A 19,732-nucleotide genomic window follows, 5' to 3' on the forward strand; every position below is an offset into this window, starting at 1 on the left:
TAACCTATATTCGCCCGATGGTTTTTCTGACTGGTAGAATGAGAGTTTTATACTCAGATTCACACTCCTCCAAGATTTTATATTTCAAAAATTTATCAATCAGTTTCTTTCTTATATCTGGTACCAATTGTTCTATAAAAATCAAAGCCAATTATATCTGAGCTGCCTGAGTTTCTACTCTCAAATCAGTTTTTATTTTTTTCTGGCAGCTTCTTTTAGTCTTTTCAGAAATGCTGGGAGAGATTCATTCTTATCTTGTCTCACCTCATACAATTTAGACCAGTTCAGAAACCTAGGCATGGCATGTTTAACTCCATATAAAATCAATTTCTGATACCGACTCAGTCTTTCTCTGTGTTCCACATTATTTGGATCCCCACTGCGGATCCCCAGACAGAAAATTCTGCTCTAATATTCCACCTGTTGTCCCACTCAATACAGTCACTTCTGCCTGTGCTTTACCAGCCTTTAATACCATCTGTTTTTCTGTATCATCTAACACATTAGCTAAAATCACCTGTAAATCACTCCAATCCAGATTCTGTGTTCTGATTATATTATCTACTACTCTGCCTGTTCTCTCAGGATCCTCTCTATACACTCCTGCTGCCTGCTTCTAAGCCATCAAATCCGTCACTGAAAAAGGCACTTTCACATACACCGGCCCATCATTGCCAACTCTCTGCTGCAGGGAAACTATTGTTTGTACCTGCTGCCCAGTTCTTTCGAGATACAGGGGTATGAATTACAACCTCAAACGGCCCTTCATCCACATCCTCTATTTCACTACTCTCAGGTTCCTCTACCTGTTCTCTATATTCTTGCCCCTGATGCCATTCTCTCTGCGGAGGGCATATATCTAATTCCGGCCCTTCATCCTTTTCAGTAGAAGCAATTCTTTCCTTCAAACAGTCTTTCCAAGTTCATATGTTGAACAACACTTTTTCACCTTTTTATTATCAGAAATTATAGCCATTACTGAATTATCCTTACTAATCAACTTACATTCTTTTTGCCAATCCTTCCTTTGTCTTAAATAAAAAAAAATAAATCAACATATGGCACTTCATTTCCCTTCTCTTCTACAAAACAGCATTAACTGCAAAATAGTATTATAATTCAGTGTCCTATTCACGAGTCATTTTCCTGATCTTCCAAAGTATACAGAGGCCACCAGTGATTACAATATTCAACCATCTGACTCTTTCGCAAATCATCCTGCAAATCTCCCCAATGTGCTAACAAACATCTCAACAGAGAAGTTTTCGGAACTTTGTCATTTGCAGCCAGATTACACATACTTTTACTTTTAAACAAATGAGTCAGCTTAGATGCCATGATTCAGTTATTTTGTTAACACAATATACAATCAATCACTCAAGTCTATCGCTTCGTTCTTCTCCGGCTGCACCCCTCGCGGGATAACAGAACCGCGGATCCGAACTCCACACTGTCTTTGTGCTCAATTGCACGTCTCACACTTAACAGGCACACTCACATCTTTCTACAATTACTACGACAAATAAAGGTATATAACACAATGCAACACAGTTCCTAATTACTACACAAAATTCAATCAACGAAACAACCAATCCCACAATAGAGTGCATGAAAACTTCTAACTTTTTCGTTAGAGGTACTACCTTTGAGAACTCTATAGCATATAGGTTCTCTTGTTTCCAAATCCAAATGTCCAACCCTGCAATAGCTTTCGCTTATGTCTTACGGGCAGACGCCTAGGCTTCCAATACACGAGGATCCTCTAGCCCAACCCTGCGCAGCTTTCGCCGCGTCTGACAGGCAGGCTTGTACAGTGGGACTCTAACCCACTTTTCCAAAACAAATGCAAACCCAATCCAAAACGAATGTAAAACCAATACAAAACCAATGCAAAGGAGAAGTGTCTTACCAAAATCCAGGGGACGTCGCGAAGAGCCTTATGGATCGGGGATCGATGGGTATCCCCGAGAAATCCTCGGTGCCGGCTGGAACCGATCAGGTCCCCGACTCCTCCGGTCTCTCAGCGAAGTCCTGTCTGGGTCGCCAGAAACTGTCACCGAAATCTGGGATAAAAATAACTTATCGACACCAATTTGATGTAGATAAGCAGACACTTCTTTATTGACGGCCGGACGTGTAGGGGAGTGCTCTCACCAACAACACGTGCCGGGCACCAGAATCATGCACCTTATATAGAACTCACTCATACATATTCATTAAGTCTTCATACATAAGTATACAACTTCCAAGAAATCATTAACATATTCTCCTACTTCCGATTCTGCGCAGTAAAGGTTAGAAATGTCCAGAAATGGGTCTGGGGTGTAATGTGAGTAGGTGGTCCATGAGTCGGTGGTCACGATCTCCCCCTGCCGGAATTACCTTCTGCTTAAGGACACGGTTTTCTTGGCAGGTACCTGCAAGCTGTTACGGTTACTTCCCTCAGTTCCCATTAATCCTGGACCTTGACAACTACTTGCATTCTTCTAGTCCTATGTATGTATTATAAATCAGATTACAAATCACCTCATGTTTTGTTACCGAGGTTCTAACCGTTCTTACTAAACAATTATGACCAATCCCTTCAGCCTTGGTACAGGGCTGTACAGGGAATTTTAGAGTAGCAGTCGGTTGCTAGATTCAAAATACAATAAATGTAAAATGATTTTTACTAAAATATCCCTTAATTCTATACTTATATTAAAATCAAACACAATTTAATTTCAGTCGATAATAAAATCAGTAACAATTTCATGGTCCAGCACTAGCCTGCCTAATCTTAGTTGTGCAGTCCCTGGGCAAATAGCAGCTTACAGTACCTGCTTAAAAATCCACTTCACTGCACTGACATCCCAGCTAGCGCTGGGAAAGGGGATTTCAGCAAAGAGTGGCACAACACCAGTGTGGGAGCAGAGGCAGCACACGCAGGGTTTTACTACATGGTCAACAGTGCTTGCAGGAGCTGTGCCAGGTTTTTTTGAGGAAAGAGGCAAAAGGCCTATGAGTTTCTGTTACACACTTCAAAAGTGAAGTCTACTAAGAAGGAGGTGGTGGGGTCAGCTTGGCACCTGGGGAACCATGAGTTATTCTTCTATGTGTGTTTTTATTGCTGTTTCTTGAGGAGTGTCAGTGGTCTCACATCTGAGAGATTTGGTCCCCTGGGAAAGGTTGATGGTGCCAGAATTTAAGGAAATAGATAGCTGTGCCATCACAAATAGACCTGAAAATGCTTCAGGACTGGTGCTGGGAAAGTCTCTGGGAGTGTTTAATCATTTAAACTGTTATCTGGTGACCTCCAGGTGTGCTGCTTTGTATGTGTTTGCTTTTGGTCTCAGTGCTCTATGGATGGAGCTTGTGCTGAATTCTACCTCTACTCTTCGCACCCTCGGGGACTTCAACTTCAGTGCTAGTTTTGCACTTCCCAGCGATTAATTGCAATTACCCATTGTTCTCTTATCACTTAGAAGTTTCACCTCTCTCCTGTGATTTTAAGCCCAGAAGTTTTTGTTAACCTCTCAGTCTGTAGACAAAGAGGCCACTTGGGTTTCTGTTGAATGCCCTTTCTTGACTTCAAGTGTGATTTTTTTTTTTTTTTTTTAAGCACGGTTAATTACATTTGTAGGACATGTGTATTGTTTGTCTCAGTCAACAGAAAAGAGGCGGCTTGGGCTTTTTTTCCAGATAATCTTTTAAAGTTGCAGAAAAACCTCCTTGTTACAATGAGTTATTAAATGTCAGTAACGAAGCTATCAAATTTCACTAATTTATAATAATAATAATATAATATCAACTATTTAATAATGTTGCATGGCAGGTGATGAACTGCATTGATTAGTATTATGTAGTGCTTAACTGAGACGGGTAAGCAAATAACTGATGTAGACTTTTCCTAGGAAGGTAGGAAGATGAAGACATTCTTTGAGAAACATATCAATATATTTTACTTTTTAACCTCTTGGTATATGGCGATGGGAAGCAGTCTTCTGTTTCAATAAAACCATGAGGAATAAAAAGCTGAATGGCTGTTTTCATTGGATGATTTAAATCAGAAAAATACAGACTGATTACACCATGTGCTGGCACCTTGTAATCTTCTGGAGTTGGTAACTGAAGAAAGAGAGCTCTTTTCTTCTTTTACTGTTCAAAGGTTGCCCTCCATCACATTCCAGTGATGTTTACCTTTGATATTTGTTAAACACTACCAGAGATCCCCCTGTGAAGTGGGAAGCAGATGCAGATGGCTGTGTTATAATCAGACAAAGCCAATTTTTTATAAAAATATATAATTTTATTTGGGTTCAATCAATTTAGGGTGGGAAGCAATAGGCAAAGCAGCGCTGGGTGCATGGAGAGCCGCAGCTCTGCCACACACACGCCGAGTTCCAAAAAGCAGCATTTTTTATACTCTTGTGCCATTGTCTTTAACCAATCTCCTCCCGTCAGATAGTTGTCCTGCTCTTTTCCATTGGGTCATTTGGGTTGCTGGGGTGCATGTCCTCCTCCTATTGGGTCTTTTGAAAGTCTCGAAGCCTTGGTCTCCTGGCGCACTTTTCTCCTATTGGATTTTTTAAAAGCCTCATGATTTCATCCTTTTGGCGGGCTTTTCTTCAAGCAGCAGTTACATGTCAGCTCTAGGTGGGGTTTCTGAGACACGTTTACATTGTTCCAATCCGAATGGCCCACTTTACATTTAATTGTTTAACATTTACAGATCATTCAAGTGTACCTACCCACCTTGCCCAGCCTAGCAAATTAGTTACAATAGTTTATTACAGCACCCGCCTTGCTTAATTTAGCAAATTAGTCACCATAATTTATTACAGCTGCAAACAGCTGCAGGTAGCTTGTGGTCAGCTTTTGACTTCTGATGAAGGTTTTCAGAGCAGGAATGGAGTCACACCAGTATGTTGAAATAGCTATGTGGTGAATCCATAGGTTAAGGGGCTGCATTTTCTGGCTTTGAGTTTTTGGATTTTAAGAGAAATTAATGTCTTATGGCAACTTTGAGCTTCAGGAAAGCAAAACACTACTGTTACACACTGTCAGTGACATTTCCAGGAAGAATGTTTGTGTCATATGCATTTTACAGATTGCCACTAAACTTAAGAATATCAGAAGACTTAGACTAGCCAGTTCTTTACTTATTTTAGCATCACTTTCCAGCTTCCATTTTGACCCTTTCATCCTTTTCTAAAGAAGTTTGAATGTCTCATAAGCTGTGCAATTATTTTCCCCCTATAATTAATTCTGCTAGTGTTTTATTATTTCTCAGTTACTTTTGCATAAGTCACATATCAGAGTTCATACTGGTGTCAAGTATGACAGCTTGCATGTACAGATCCTAGACATGGATGATGGTGTCAGCAACTGTGACCTTTAGTTTAACTCATCAGGTGCCTTATGAACCTCATTAAAGGGGCATTTTGCACTTGGGTGGAAGTCTGACTCCTAGGTATTTTTGTTGGGCTTTTTTATCCTTCTCTAAGATCTGGAAGTCTTCTTCGTCATTTATGTTAAAATAGTGCTAAAAGGAAATATATGAACTGCAGCTGGTTAGTAGGTTTTAGGGAGGACAACCTCACTGCCCAAGGTGATGTACAAGCAAGAGGCTATACATTTTGGATGTTCTGTCTGCTCCTTCATCCTTCTTATGGAGGGAGAAGTATGTGGGCTTCTTGTGACATTGATAGCCATGTGAATTTGGTGTGTGTGGTCAGGCTGGGGAGAAAGCAGTGTGCAGGCACAGACACTGGGCTTTTAAAATAGCACTTTAGGTGATTTTAAATTTAGGTAATTTTAAAATTGCCACTTCAGATCATTCTCAAGGTGACTTCTTGGTTTGCCCTTCTGAACCTAGACCCCCCTGATAAATGTATATTTTACACACGGGGAAAGTGCATGCATTTAGCCATAAATGACACAACAGTTTTCTCACTTAAATGGCAAAAATCTGATATGTCTAAAATATGTGATATATTTCTGTCCTTGCATAGGTCCCCCAGTCCTGGCACAGGCAGCTGCTGGCCCGGTTCCCTGATAAAAAGGCAGTAAAGCCCTGCTAAGCATGAGGGAATGCCACTGCTGGGACGGCTCCACCGGTCAGCAGGTTTTATCCTCCCCGTAAAATGCTTTGTTAAGTTTATAAAAGATTAAAAGGAGAAGCAGCACAGGGCTGCACATACATTTTCTCTCTTGTCAGCCACATACGTTGCTTCTATCTGACTGAGCATGGTACTTCTGTTCTTTCTCTGAGTAGCTGTTATTCTTGTACTTTGTACCTAATTCATTTTTTTTCCTTTTTCTGATGAGGGAATGCCTAAGTTAATGTGCAATACATACTGTCATTCTTTCATACAGTCTAGTTTTATTTGGCATAGAGTCTTCTCAAAAAATAATTGGTATTCATGTTTTTATCTTCTACAAGCTACACTAATATTCTGCATCTTCCCTGGGATTACAGTGTTATAATGTTCAATATCATTAATATTTTTTTATTTAGCAACAGAGAAATAACAGTCCCTCATTTGCCTTGCAAAATATTCTTTATTTGCTAAATATTTAAAGAACTAATGTTTATTGACAGTCATTAATTCTTCCATACAAACTTATTCAGTAGTATTTTGTATTGTTGACGTGTACATCTGTTCTATGCCTAGGGAGATGGGTTGATTTAAAACCAAATCATTTTTCTAATGGAGGAAGCACTGGGACTGACTCTGTGAAACTCGGGTTCTTTCCAGTGCTTTAGAGTGTAAATAAGCATTGTGCCACACAGCAGACTTCACAGTAAGCATCAAGGCCAATAAAAATACACATCTGTTTACATAGTGGATACTTTTTCTTTCTTTCTGCACAAGAAACATCTAAAGGGGATGCAAAACTGGTTCATGGTTTGAAATTAAATGTTTTCACTGTATAGGTTATTTGTTCTTTTTCTTCATATGAAAACACTTTAAAAGACGGTGTAATAAAGTGTATTTAGTGCCTAAGGCTAATCTAACTCTCATTGATTATCTGTCTAATGCTTGTATTTTTGCTCAACTATCACTTAATACATCAAGACCATACTTAATACACTGGTAACATGGCTTTTTGATATTATAACAAGAAATGGTTTGTAGGTTAATACATGCTACAGTGATTTGATGTTTATAACTAGTACGTATCAGATAACAGTTTAGTAGAGAAGAACGCTTTAAGAAAAGTAATTTTTCTCTATAAATGCTAATGTCTGCTAGGGAGACATTAGAATAGAGAAATTCTATCTATAGAATATATGTAGAAAATAATATAGAATATAGAGAATAATATTTTTTATCTATAAATTCTAATCTCTGTTAAGGGGATACTAACTTTACATTTTGATATCTCACGTACTGTGATGGATCTCCTTTTCATAAAGCCATTTACAGTGAGTCCTTGACACACAGTTTTCCTAACTGAAGGACATGGAGGGCATTCTCTGGTCAACACAGGCTATTCAAGACACAGGTCTGGCTTTAATAGTCTTAGATAAGTGTCAGGATAACGTATATAAGGGTCAGCACCACTTTCTGTGAATAGTTTCCTGATCACCTATTACCGTGTCTTGTAAAATAAATAAATAAATAAATATTTACATCTGTTTAGGTGCCTCTGTTTCTCAAAGCTTTTTTCTTTTGTAATGTATGAAAACCTTTTGTGCCAAGTTTCCTAAACTTCATTCAAATCAAGTAGACTGTATCTATTCAGATTCTCCCCCATTTTTCTAAAAAGTAAGATTCTTTTTGCTCTGTGCTTAGTCTTCCTACATCTGTGTCCATTTTTAACTATGAACAGCTGAATATAGCATTAGTATCATGCCAGCTATTGCCATCATGCAAAATAAGAAACAACAGAGGAGTATTTTCCCCAGCAATATAAACTATGTATTCAATTGCTAGTGAAGATTATAATTAAACCTTTCAGATTATTTGCAGTTTCCTGTAGGTAAATGTGAACTCTAGCTGGTCTCCAAGTTGGCAGGACACCAAAAAAATCCTCCAGTCCAAAAATTGCATGACTTGTTTAGAGTGTTCCTGAGGATCTGGGCTTCCCTGCGGGTGCTGTGCTAAGTGGGGCACACATTGCTTGGTTCACAGCTGGCTGGAATTGTACCATCCCTGATCATGGGTGACTGATCTTAAAGGGTATGTAGACATTTTTGGGGTAGCACTCTGCTAATTGTCTGAAGTATTGGATCTATTTAAAAACTACATCAGGAGGTGGAGGAATTTGGACCCATGTAATTCACACTGACAGATTAAAACACTTTTGATCAGAGACCTGTGTTCTCCAGAGCAAATACAGCAAATACAATGGGCTGTCCTGATCTATCCAAAAAAGAGAACCTTTCTCTGCTTATCTGATGGCTGGGCGAGTTGGCTGAGGCAGTGTGAGGGATGCCCTGTTCCCCATAGCCAGGCTCTCCAGCCTCCTGGTCATAACCTCTCTCTCATTTGCATGTCCTCTCTGAGTCATTGGAGGTGGCTTTCATGTTTGTATGCAGGCTGATATTAATTGCAAAATGGCAGTCTTTCCTCTTGTGTGGAAAGTTTACCCCAGAAACAGCCATTTACTTTTAGGAGCATAAGCACATATGTCCTTTTTGTAACTAATCTCCTCTGGACTGAAAGCAGTGGGCATTTCATTGGCATAGGGGATCTGCGCACACTGTGTGCCTGCATTACAGTGCTCATTGTTACTGAAAAGCATTCAGCAATTCTTCTTTGGGTTACACACTTCTAAGGCAGTGCTCTGCTCTCCCTGAACTGGCAGATCTCCTTTTAGCAAGAGGTGGTGGTTCAGGTATTGGAGTAAGGAAGAGTAATTGTGGAGGTTGTTAACATCTGCAGTCAAGGAGAGAGTTTTCCAGAGCATTAGAAAATACAAAATGGTGTAGAATGCTACTATATACTATTAACAGAAGAGCTGGACTCCTGTGCTTGTGTGTGTGTGTGCATAAAGAGCTGTTTTCTAAATATTGCCCTTCTTCTTTCTTATCATTAATGTAACCAGGAAGAATATTTAGGGTTTTAATAGTGAGATGTAGATCTCCTGATAGCTGTGGGCTTCTTGAAAAGCTAAATTCTCGTTAAGAAAGGGAAAAGTGAAACGGTTATCACATGAAATAGGTCTGCTGTCTCAGGCAAGAGTTGTATTTTTTTTTCTGCAACTACTCATTGCTAAAGCACTCTGAAGAATATTTTCTGCTTTAGAAAAAGGCTTTCAGAAAAGCCAGTGACAGTTTGCTGAGAAGATATTTTAAAGCTGATTTAATTGAAAGGTATCATGAATATTTTTTATTTCTGTTTTAGCTCAACTTATTGAAGTTGTTTTGTAACTGATTTAGGTTACACCAAAATTAAACTGTTCATTATATTTTTCCTTTTCATGCAGACAAAACTTATCTATGTGTTGATTCAAGAAAAGCAATGCAAGTGACTTAATGCCCAGTGGGGGATGGCCAATGGCTTAGAACATTAAGGAGGGCTACCAGGTTGGCTGTGACCAAAGACTGACAAATGCAGAACTGTGGGTTAGAGTCGAATACCTATTTTTGTAGTCTTGGCTTTCACAAACTTGTGTAAGTTTAGGCTAAGCAGTTAACCACTTTGTTCTTCTGCTTGATTATCTGTGAAAATGTATGCAGCAACACCTGTACTACTACATCTGGTAACTCAGCAGTTTGATTACATCGTTTGTGCTTCTAGACCAACCAAAGTGGTATGTTGGTGGTGTATAACTGGAGTCCATGGGAATAAATTTCTCTTGAAGACGTATGTAGAAGCAGAGAGGATCCCGAAGATGTTCTTTCATATTGGGTTATATGTTTGTCTATGCCTGTGCATGCACATGTTTAATATCCATGACAAATTTGTTCTGGTGGTGTCCAAAAGTACCAGCACAGCCACTAATAGCAGTAAGGCTGGAACTGCATTATGCTGGGCCAGGAAAACACACAGGTTTCTCTGGTTGGTATGGAAGGTAACAAGGCTTGACTCAGCTAAGATTTCTGGGTTTGTAGATGAAGAGGGATCTGATCCTTGCTAGGACTTCCAAGAAGTGATGACTTAGTTATGACAGTTCCAAAAAGATGTTATATTTGCTGTCTAAAATAAATAAGAGGTCACAGTGATATGCCTGAGAGCAAGAAGTCAGTTTTAGTTATGCTGACCTCAAGCTGACTTTGTCTCTACAAAGAGGAAACAGAAAGACAAAGGTATGAGAATGATGCAAGAGGACAAACAAGCAGAGTCGCAGAAGCACAGGTGCCCATTGCAAACGAAGAGCTTTCAGAATGGTGGGGAGATTCAGTGGACTGTGCCTTGCATCATACTATTTTGTATGATGTTTTTTGTGCTTAAGTGATTTGCTGTGCATATTACAGATTAGATGTGACAAACTACACATGATTTCCATCCACAGCGATCATTTCAAGTTGGCTGTTTGCAAATGGAGTTGACAATATATTTAGTGTCAGAAACCAGTTTCGGTGTTGAAAGCAGCTATTGTGCTATGCTAGACAACAGTAAGTCACGTCACTCTGAGGCATGAGACTGTGCACTGTATGACAAGCTGGAATCTACATAAATGTATTCTGTGACCCCAAGGAAAAAATCACTGTGCCTCTTATACAAACTGCAGACTTGAGTAGGATATTGGTACAGGCATGAAGCATGTACAGTATAAAAACAATTGGTTTGCTCTTGGTGCGCAATTAGGTTGTTCAAACCTTGTGTTTGCCTAAGCTTTTTAAAAGGAGATCAGCCTTACTCAACAATTTACCAGTATTGTCAGTTTTCTGTCCAGATGAATACAAGACAATTCTTTTTAAAATATTACGTTCAGGTACAGATTAATAGGCTGAAATGACTATTCTTCCACAAAAGTAACTTTAAAAAAGGAAACATGCTGTCTGTTTTGCAGTGGATATGGTATCTCAGAGTTCAGGTGAAAATGCACGCTTATGTGATAGAGAAGAGGGAGTGTCCTCATGTTAGGGTTGATATTTGCATAATTTTCACCATGTATGCAACTGAAGTAATTTATCATGAACCAGGTACTTTAAAGATAAATGTAATTGGGCTTTTTGCAGCCTTGATTGCAGTATGGTTAGTTTGAGTATTGGTAGTCACGTTTTAAGAGTAGGATGAGAATGAGAGTAGGAAAAGAAAATTGCTTTTGTGTTGCTGATTGCCAAGCTACCAACCTTCAGTAGGGACACAGTAAGGCAATACCTATATTGCAAATTAAATTTCTGTCAAGTATTATTCTAGCGGTAACGTGCTTCGGCACATGTGGAAGTTTCTAGCTTTTAAAAAGTTTTTTAATAGAGCCACATGGTGCTATAGCAGTATTTTAGAGCTGATACTGTAATTCGCCTCTTAGTTCCTTCTTTCATCATACCTGTATCAAAACAGATACTATACATATGATGGAATGAACTAGACCCATGATGTGTTGCTCTTAACCAAATTTTAAGACCAATTTCTAATGAAATCTTCTTAAAATCAAAACATTGATGTTGCATCTTTTATGTGCAGTGAAACAGACATAAAAATGCAAGAAAATAATAGTTTTTGAAAACAACTTTACTTCTCTTGGGGAAAGTTCTTCTAATAAGTCTTCCCGTGTACTTACATAAGGAGTAGGATGAAAATCCTCAATAGGTACAGAGAAACAAAGATTTAATTAGGTTATTCTGTGCATGTCAGATCTTGCAGCAATTCTTACACTCAGGAAGCAGAAGAAATGGACCCAGCCTGAGAGTACACTTATGGTTAATTCAGGAGCCTGTTAACCAATAGTTATTTAGGACATAAATTCTCAACTTTAATTTTAAAGATGAGGTTTTTTCTTTTCTGGATACTATGATGTAAAACCTAATTCTATAATTTACCTTATACATGTCAGAAGGTTTGTAGCAACTGCTAAGAAAAGTTTCATATGGAAGAAGGAAATTGAATAAGAGAGGAAGTCTTCATGTGTGAATTTTAAATATTATATACATTTCATCTCAGTTCATATATGTGACTCTCTTTGAAAATGTCACCTCAACATGACACTGCTTTCTTTTAAACATGTGTTTTAATCCTGTCTCAGCTGTCTTTAGTCAGAGGCTTTATGAAGTTGTTAGTCTTTCATATCCAAGAGCCCCTTTTCAGCCATTGTTTTAGCCATGAGTCTTGTGCAGCACTCTCACTCATAAGTGGAAGTTTGCAGATGCAGCTCCAAGGGCTGCGCAGGAAAAAAGGACCTTTTGCTCTGGTATTTGACCATGGGAAACAGGAGGATTCATTCTGCTTTGGCTGGGGAAGGGATGCTGGAGCAGACAAGGCTTGGAGCTACCCTCCTAAACCACTGAAACTTCTGTAAACCAGTGCATGCATGTCGGTGATGACCAAGCCCAGCTGGTTTACTCCATGGCCACCTATGCAGATTTCCAGGTGATGCAATACAGGGTTGCAGGACGTTTTCACTGTTAGTGTAACAGGAATGTTCCCTCTTTCTTTCAGCAAGGGGGTGAACCTTCTTCTGCTGCCTGGGTGGGGAACTTGGCTGGACTGCTACCTGTGTACGCTATGATCGGAACCAGTCTGTTGTCAGGGTCTGAGTCATGCCAGAAGTGTTGCATGGCTGTTTCTGCTCGGAGCATAGGCAGCACAGACATGGTCAGGAGGAATGCTCTCTGTGTCTAAGATGCAGCTGGCATAGCTGGGTAATAGAGTAAGGTCCTACTTTGCACTGAGTGCAGAATATATCCTCTAATGAGAAGTACTTTGAAATGTTTCTTTTCTTTGTAGATTGGGCAAATCTGATATTTTTCTTGTTGCTGTCTAGTCTAGCTGAATACGACGACTGAAAATGCTGTGTCAAGGCTTCAGTGGTCTATCTACACTAGTGCTACAACTGGTGTGCCAGTCGCTAGGCATGGGGGATCAGCAACTGTGGATGCATTTAGGGAGAAAACTAGATCATAGAAGGATGTACAGATCAGATTTCTTAGAATTTTATCTTCAAAAACTTTACATTTTGTGGATTCTTATACCAGTCTGCTAATATAGCTCCCCATTTATATTATGAATTGCTTAGTGTTTGTTGTTTTGGGCAACATGTGTAAACAAGAAGTATTTAGAGCAGTGAAACAGCTAATGTAACAGAAAGAGGTTGCAAAACAAGTAAAGCTGGATAAAGAAAAAAAAAAAATCAATGGGGGTGTGGGGGGGGTCCCTTCTGCTGCAAATATATACCAGCTTGTATAATAGAGTTCTCTTCAGATGAAGCACTATTCATATTATGAATAGCCTTTTCAAGTAAATATGGCTCACTGGCATGAACATTGAGAATTGCTATGGCTGTCAGCATCTGTTCTTTTATGCTCAGAACAATTTTTACATCAAACATTAGAGGCCAAAAGAATTTTTAACTATGGTGTAGCACTACATTGTAATTTTCCTACTACAGTCAGTCTGGCAATGAAACTTTTTTCAATAAGAAAGTAAAGCAAGTAGGGTTGGTTGCATGAATCCAATGCGACAAAGCTCTTCCTTCACAGCACTGTTAGCACAGAAAGCATTCATTTTGTAGAATGACACACAGATTTTATGTAAATAAGGGGCAGTTCATTCAGAACAGATGTTTAATACTTAATGAAACTATTTTAATTTATCACCCTGAAAAATTATATTTTATTCTAAATAATTGCCTCGGTGTGATTGCCTTTTAAAATGCAGAAGTCTATAAGCAACATTTTGAAGAAAGAGCTCTCTTTGTATGTGCGTTTTAAACAAATGCATACATCATTTGTGCTTTGTTTCTAGCACAGTCTCTGCCAGTATCTGTATGAGCTTCACCAAGGAAGCATCACTGTAGTGTTTGGAAGCAGATTCTGGCCACCTCTGCTCCTCTGTAAAGACTTGCGGTGTCTGGTCGCAACAACCTATGCAGGAGGCACTTTTTGCAGCTGCAGCAAGCACAGTCCTGAGCAGTAAAGGTGCAGTATCTGCTTTGGTACAGTGACTGCCAGTGAGGAGGGGAACTGCCTACAGGGCAGATCCAGTGCTCCTCACACTTGGCTGGGGTGGGTGCCCAAATTAAGGGAGGCATTTTTCTCTCTCCCCAGTGGTGGGAGGCTGTGATCTGTTCTTTGTGTCCAGCTGGAGAGGCAGGTAAGATGCAAAGAGGCTGATGTGGCAGCAAGAGGATTTTCTCTACCCTGGGTAGCACTTGTGTCACTGCAGAGGATCTGCGCTGGTGCAGGGATCTGTGGTATGAGCCTCCCGCCTGCCGTTTTGGACTGGCATGGATTACTCCTGCCTTCAGCTTTGTCTCCAAATCTTAGATATTTCTAGTGTCTGTCGCCAAGGCATCCTAGCAACTGCGACAAAAATAAAGGTGGCTGAGTGCAAAGCTTTTGCTAGAAAGTGGAATAATTCAGAGAGGTTATAGAGCCTTGTTCACTGTAATGCTCTCTGCCAGCCAAAATTCCTGAAGTTCCAGTGAGACATGGGCACAGAGCTGCCGGCTGCTCTGGCAGAGAGGAACGATGTTGAAATAACCACACACAATGTGAGGGGAGCAGTCAATTTATAATGTTTTATTAACCAAACCCTATTTCTACAGCTGAATATTTAGTGGCATCAGTGGCAGTTCAAAACAACCAGTTTAAATGTTTCATTGATTTATTATGATTGTTATTATTGTTATTATTTAGACATCTATTTTAGCAGAGCAAGTAGATTTTCAGTCTTTCATAGCAGTTGCCTCATGCACTTTCCATTAAACCCAGTTTACTTGGTGGTAACTGTGTTATAATGGCACTTAGCCAGAAGAAGCAGCATTTGATCAGTCTGCCTCTAGCTGCTGTTGTACCGCATATACTTTCTGTTTTGAATGATGTTAATCCTTTATATTACACAATCCACTTAAAAAAAATAATTCTGGTGTTATGTAAGTGATAGGTAATGTGTCTTTAGTGTATTATCATGAGTGGGAATATTTAATCATGAATACTTATATCTGCATAACCATCAGTACAAATGAGAGAGTATAACATAAAAATAAGACCTGCCCAATATCATTAGGCAGTCAGTGGTACAGTCAGGACATGAGAGTCCTTTTCCAGACCATAAGCTTCATATAATTTCAGATCATCTTGCTGAATATTGCTGTGTGTTGCTGTTTCTCCCTCTTCATAAGCAGTGAGTTGTTTTCATCAGAGATCACATGTCTGCTGTGGGAGAGTTAGATGCCCAGAGATCTATTCAGCTTAAACAAACTATCCTTTATTTGTAGCAAATGCAGAATATAAACAAAACACAGAATATAAACAAAACAATCTATCAGACAATATTCCAAAGTCCTGATTTGAAGGTACATGCTCACGAACAGTTGACATTGCTTTTTCTTTCCCCCAAAAGTCTGTATTCAGTTAAAGAATTCTGACTCAAAAGGGAGATACAATTCACACAGCCAGGCAAGTTGTGCTGTTGGGCTAAGTTAGTGTCTTCTATAATCTAATTATGGTAAGTTGTTGGGAGACTAGTTGGAGGCCCTAGCAAAGCCTATCTGCAGATCCTACTTGGTGACAGTCTTTGAATGACCTTGTATTCCTGCTTGCAGGAGCTAAATTACCAAATTTTCTGGAAAATCTTGCCCAGGGTGCCATTCTTCTCCTGTTCCTCTCTTTTCTTTTCCCATCCCAGAGTAGTGTGAAGCCCCACCTGCCCCTGAGTTGCTCTTGTTGCAACTAGAGAGGAACAGGTCCAGCCCACAATCTCTCCCACTACTGGAAAACCTGCCTAATGTAGCAGTTGCAACCCACTAGGTCCTTCACAAGTCTGCAAACACAGCTCTGGAGAACTGAGCTCCTTATAGCCAGCCAGTTGCCAGGGTGTGCTTTGGAGACCAGAGAGATTCAGTGGATTTTGTTTGGAGTTAGAAGTTCCAATGCCTCCTGACAGCCCAGTCCTGGGAAAGTCTGTGCTCTGGTGATGACAAGGTCTCACAGGTTTTAAGATTTCTGTGCTATCAGGCTCTTACTGAGTTTGCTTTGGTCAATTTATTTTTTCTATCAATGTCTTCCCCCCATCTAGTAGACTAGCCTTTTTAAAATATATAATACTTTGTTCATCATAGCTTGAATAGCTGTCACTTCTAGAAAACATGTTCCTGTTGGAAGCAGCACAAGGTCTTTACATGCTCTGCCATGACAAAGCTGTCCCTGGTGGGGGGGTTCTGTCACTGAGAGAGCTGACAGTGTTCCACACCTTGGGATCATAATGTCAGGCTTAATGTGACTGTCTTTTGCTGATGTCGGTCTGTCATGTTTAATACGTGAAGGCCTCCTCTTTCCTGGAAGCCATTTGGCTTTTGGAATACAGGCCAAAGTGATGGATCCATTCTGCATTTGCCCTTGGCTCTGGATGAAGTGAGCTGTCAAATGTTCATCTTTGTTGATTTTGACCTGCAGCTGGGCATTGCTGTCAGCCTACAAAATGTACCATTAATATTGGCAGGTTGCCTTTCCGAATCACTGTATTTCCAGGGCAAACCGCTCTATTCTGGTTCATGGTTTCTCAGATCGGTGCACTGCCTTGCATTCTGGGACACTGAGTTGGGAGCAGCTCGCCAAGAATTTAGCTCTTCACAAAAAACATTAGGCTTGGATTATCCATGCTTGTCCTATAAATTGAAGCGGATTTTCCATCCAAGTGCAAGTCTCTTCTATGTCCAGGTGCCTTCTCAACCCTCCGTGGCTCTCGCACAAAGCATGTATTATGTTTGGAATGCCAATCAAAAAGAGCAAGCAGAAAAGCATTTTTTTCCCTGAGCTTTTGCATGAAGAGCCATACCTCATCTCCATCATAAAATGCCTGCTGCGTGCTCTTCTGGAACTGAACATTATGTTACCAGCACTGCAGGAATGGCCCCCCAGTTCCTTAGCTCAGTGGTTCAGATGCGCTGCAACTGCTGTAATGTTTGCTTAAAGGACTAAGATTAACTTCCCCCCAATTCCTGCATAGATCCTGGGGTTCTATTTAAACATTAGACAATTCTCAGTACTTCTGCTCTACCAGCACATTTCTGGATGTCATTAGCAGTCAGAGCTGTAGAGATAGCGATTATTTTTGTTTTCCATGCTTTCCTTGAACGCAGAGCTCCTTGCTTCTCCATTGCTCCTCCTGTGGTGGGTTGACCCAAGCTGGATGCCAGGTACCAACCAAAGCTGCTCTATCCCTCCCCCTCCTCAGTTGGGCAGGGGACAGAAAATATAACGAAAGGCTCACGGGTTGAGACAAGGACAGGGAGGGATTACTCGCCAATTATAGTCACAGGCAAAACGACTCAACCTGGGGAAATTAGTTTAATTTATTACCAATCAAAATCAGATTAGGATAATGAGAAATAAAACCAAGTCTTAAAACGACCTTCCTCCCACCCCTCCCTTCTTCCTGGGTTTAATTTTAATCCCTGTTTTCTCTACCTCCTCCCCACCAGTGGTGCAGGGGGACGGGGAATGGAGATTGCGGTCAATTCATCACGAACTTCTCCAGTGAGTCTTTCCCATGGGCTGCAGTTCTTCATGAACTGTTCCAGGTGGGTCCCCTGCGGGGTCACAAGTCCTGCGAGGAAACCTGCTCCAGCATGGCCTCCTCCCTCCACGGGTCCACAGGTCCTGCCGGGAGCCTGCTCCAGCAGCATCCCCCTGCTCTGATGTGGGGTTACTCGCAGGCTGCAGGTGGAGATCTGCTCCACCATTAACCCCCGTGGGCTGCAGGGCACAGCTGCCTCACCATGAGCTGCACCGCGGGCTGCAGGGGAACATCTGCTCTGAGCCTGGAGCACCTCCTCCCCCTCTTCCTTCACTGGCCTTGGTGCCTGCAGAGGTGTTTCTCTCACATGTTCTCATTTCCCTTTCTGGCTGCAATTGATCTCACAAAGGTTTTTTTCCCCTTTCTTAAATATGTTGTCACAGAGGTGCTACCATCATTGCTGATGGTCTTGTCCTTGGCCAGCAGCAGGTCTGTCTTGGAGCTGGTATTGGCTCTATCAGGCAGGGAGGAAGCTTCTAGCAGCCACCCCTGTAGCCCGCTGCTACCAAAACCTTGCCATGCAAACCCAATACATTCCACCCCTTGCCTCTGTGAATCACATATTTAAGAATTTCCATTAAAATCCACATTCATCACAATCTTCACGATTTTCACAAACTTCACTCACATCAACAAAAAAAAATTGTCCATATCAAAATCAAAATAACATCATCACAACACTGAACAAAAGGAGACAATTTACACATAATCCACCCCTTCACCACAATTACAACAGAAATTTCCCATGATCATTCCACTTTTCACTCTCTAGCTGTGTTCAGTCCATGTTTTGCCCATTAGCTCTCCCAATTACTATCCTTATCTTGAATTTCTCATGCCCCAATGCTGGGTGCCAAAAAAGGCTGTTGTGGGTTGACCCTGGTTAGATGCTAGGAGCCCACCAAGCCATGTTATTGTTCCCCTCCTCAACTGGACAGGGCAGGGAGAAAAGAAGATGAAGAAAACCTCATGGGTCAAGATAAATGCCGTTTAATAAAGCAAAAGCAAAGGCAGCATGCAGAAGCAAAGGAAAATAAAAGATTTATTCTCTGCTTTCCATCAACAGATGATGCCCAGCCACTTCCTGGGAAGCAGGGCTTCAGTACGTTTAGCGATTGCTCCAGAAGACAATCGTAATTACAAATGCCCCCCCCCCCCCCCCTTTCTCTTAGCTTTTACTGCTAAGCAGACATTATATAATATGGAATATCCCTTTGGTCAGTTTGGATCAATCTTGTCTTGAGGAGAAGTACTTACTACTTTTGTTAGTATATGATAGTAAGTGCTTGAACTTTCATAGCATCTTCTAACAAAAGTGGTTGGTTTTGATTAATTTGCTTTAGTTAAGATGTCAGGCAATCCTGGGAACTGAGCGATGAAATTGCATTTAACATTTCAACTGTTAAGGTAAACTTAAGTAAGCTTAATATTCTTTAATGTAGCTTTTTGATTGGGGGCCTTTTAGAACTGAAAGACTGGATTCAAAAGGCTGTATTCTTGCTTTTTTGGGAAAGATTTCTTATGTTGGAGGATTGTATCAGAGACCTGGCATACCTTTGAGCATCTGAGGAAAGAGTGTCTCTATCTGCCATGTTGTCATTCTGGGAGGCTAAGACAGACCATTAAGGACTTGCTTTGCAAAATTCCAAAATTTATCAGTTTTTTGGATGTTCCTAAGATTGTCTCTTAAATAAAAAGGCTGTGTAGGTTTTGAAGAACACAGCAACTAAATTGAAACTGTCCAAAAAGATTTGAACTGGACATAGAATTTCTTTGTGTTCAGGCTGTGCATGATATTAGCAGTTGAAGTCAGTGATGTTCCAGCTCCACTGTTATAGGTAGAATGGATAGTGAGATTTTGACTTAAAAACAGCTACTAGTTTTGTCTTTCAGACATAAACAACTATGGAGGTTTTATGGTTTTTGGAAAGCAGAAGTTAGAACCAGATGAAATGGGGGGCGGGGAAAATACCTAGTTCCCATTCTCTGAGAGTGCAGCCATACAGGTAATGCGGTTGGCATTGGATACAGGCTGGGAGGTGAACATGAGAGACTGGAGTCAGTTACACTTTAAATTTACCTCTTTATTACTTTCACAGAACTGACAAAGTTTTGGT

General features: G+C 40.5%; 1 protein-coding gene across 7 annotated transcripts in view; it reads left to right on the forward strand.

Annotated features, from left to right (window-relative positions):
• CRACD (capping protein inhibiting regulator of actin dynamics) overlaps positions 1-19,732 on the forward strand; it is a 166,907-nt gene that overhangs the window by 37,215 nt on the left and 109,960 nt on the right. The gene's annotated exons all lie outside the window — the stretch shown is intronic.

Source organism: Athene noctua, chromosome 4 (assembly GCF_965140245.1).
Source record: "Athene noctua chromosome 4, bAthNoc1.hap1.1, whole genome shotgun sequence".
NCBI classification, from domain to species: domain Eukaryota; kingdom Metazoa; phylum Chordata; class Aves; order Strigiformes; family Strigidae; genus Athene; species Athene noctua.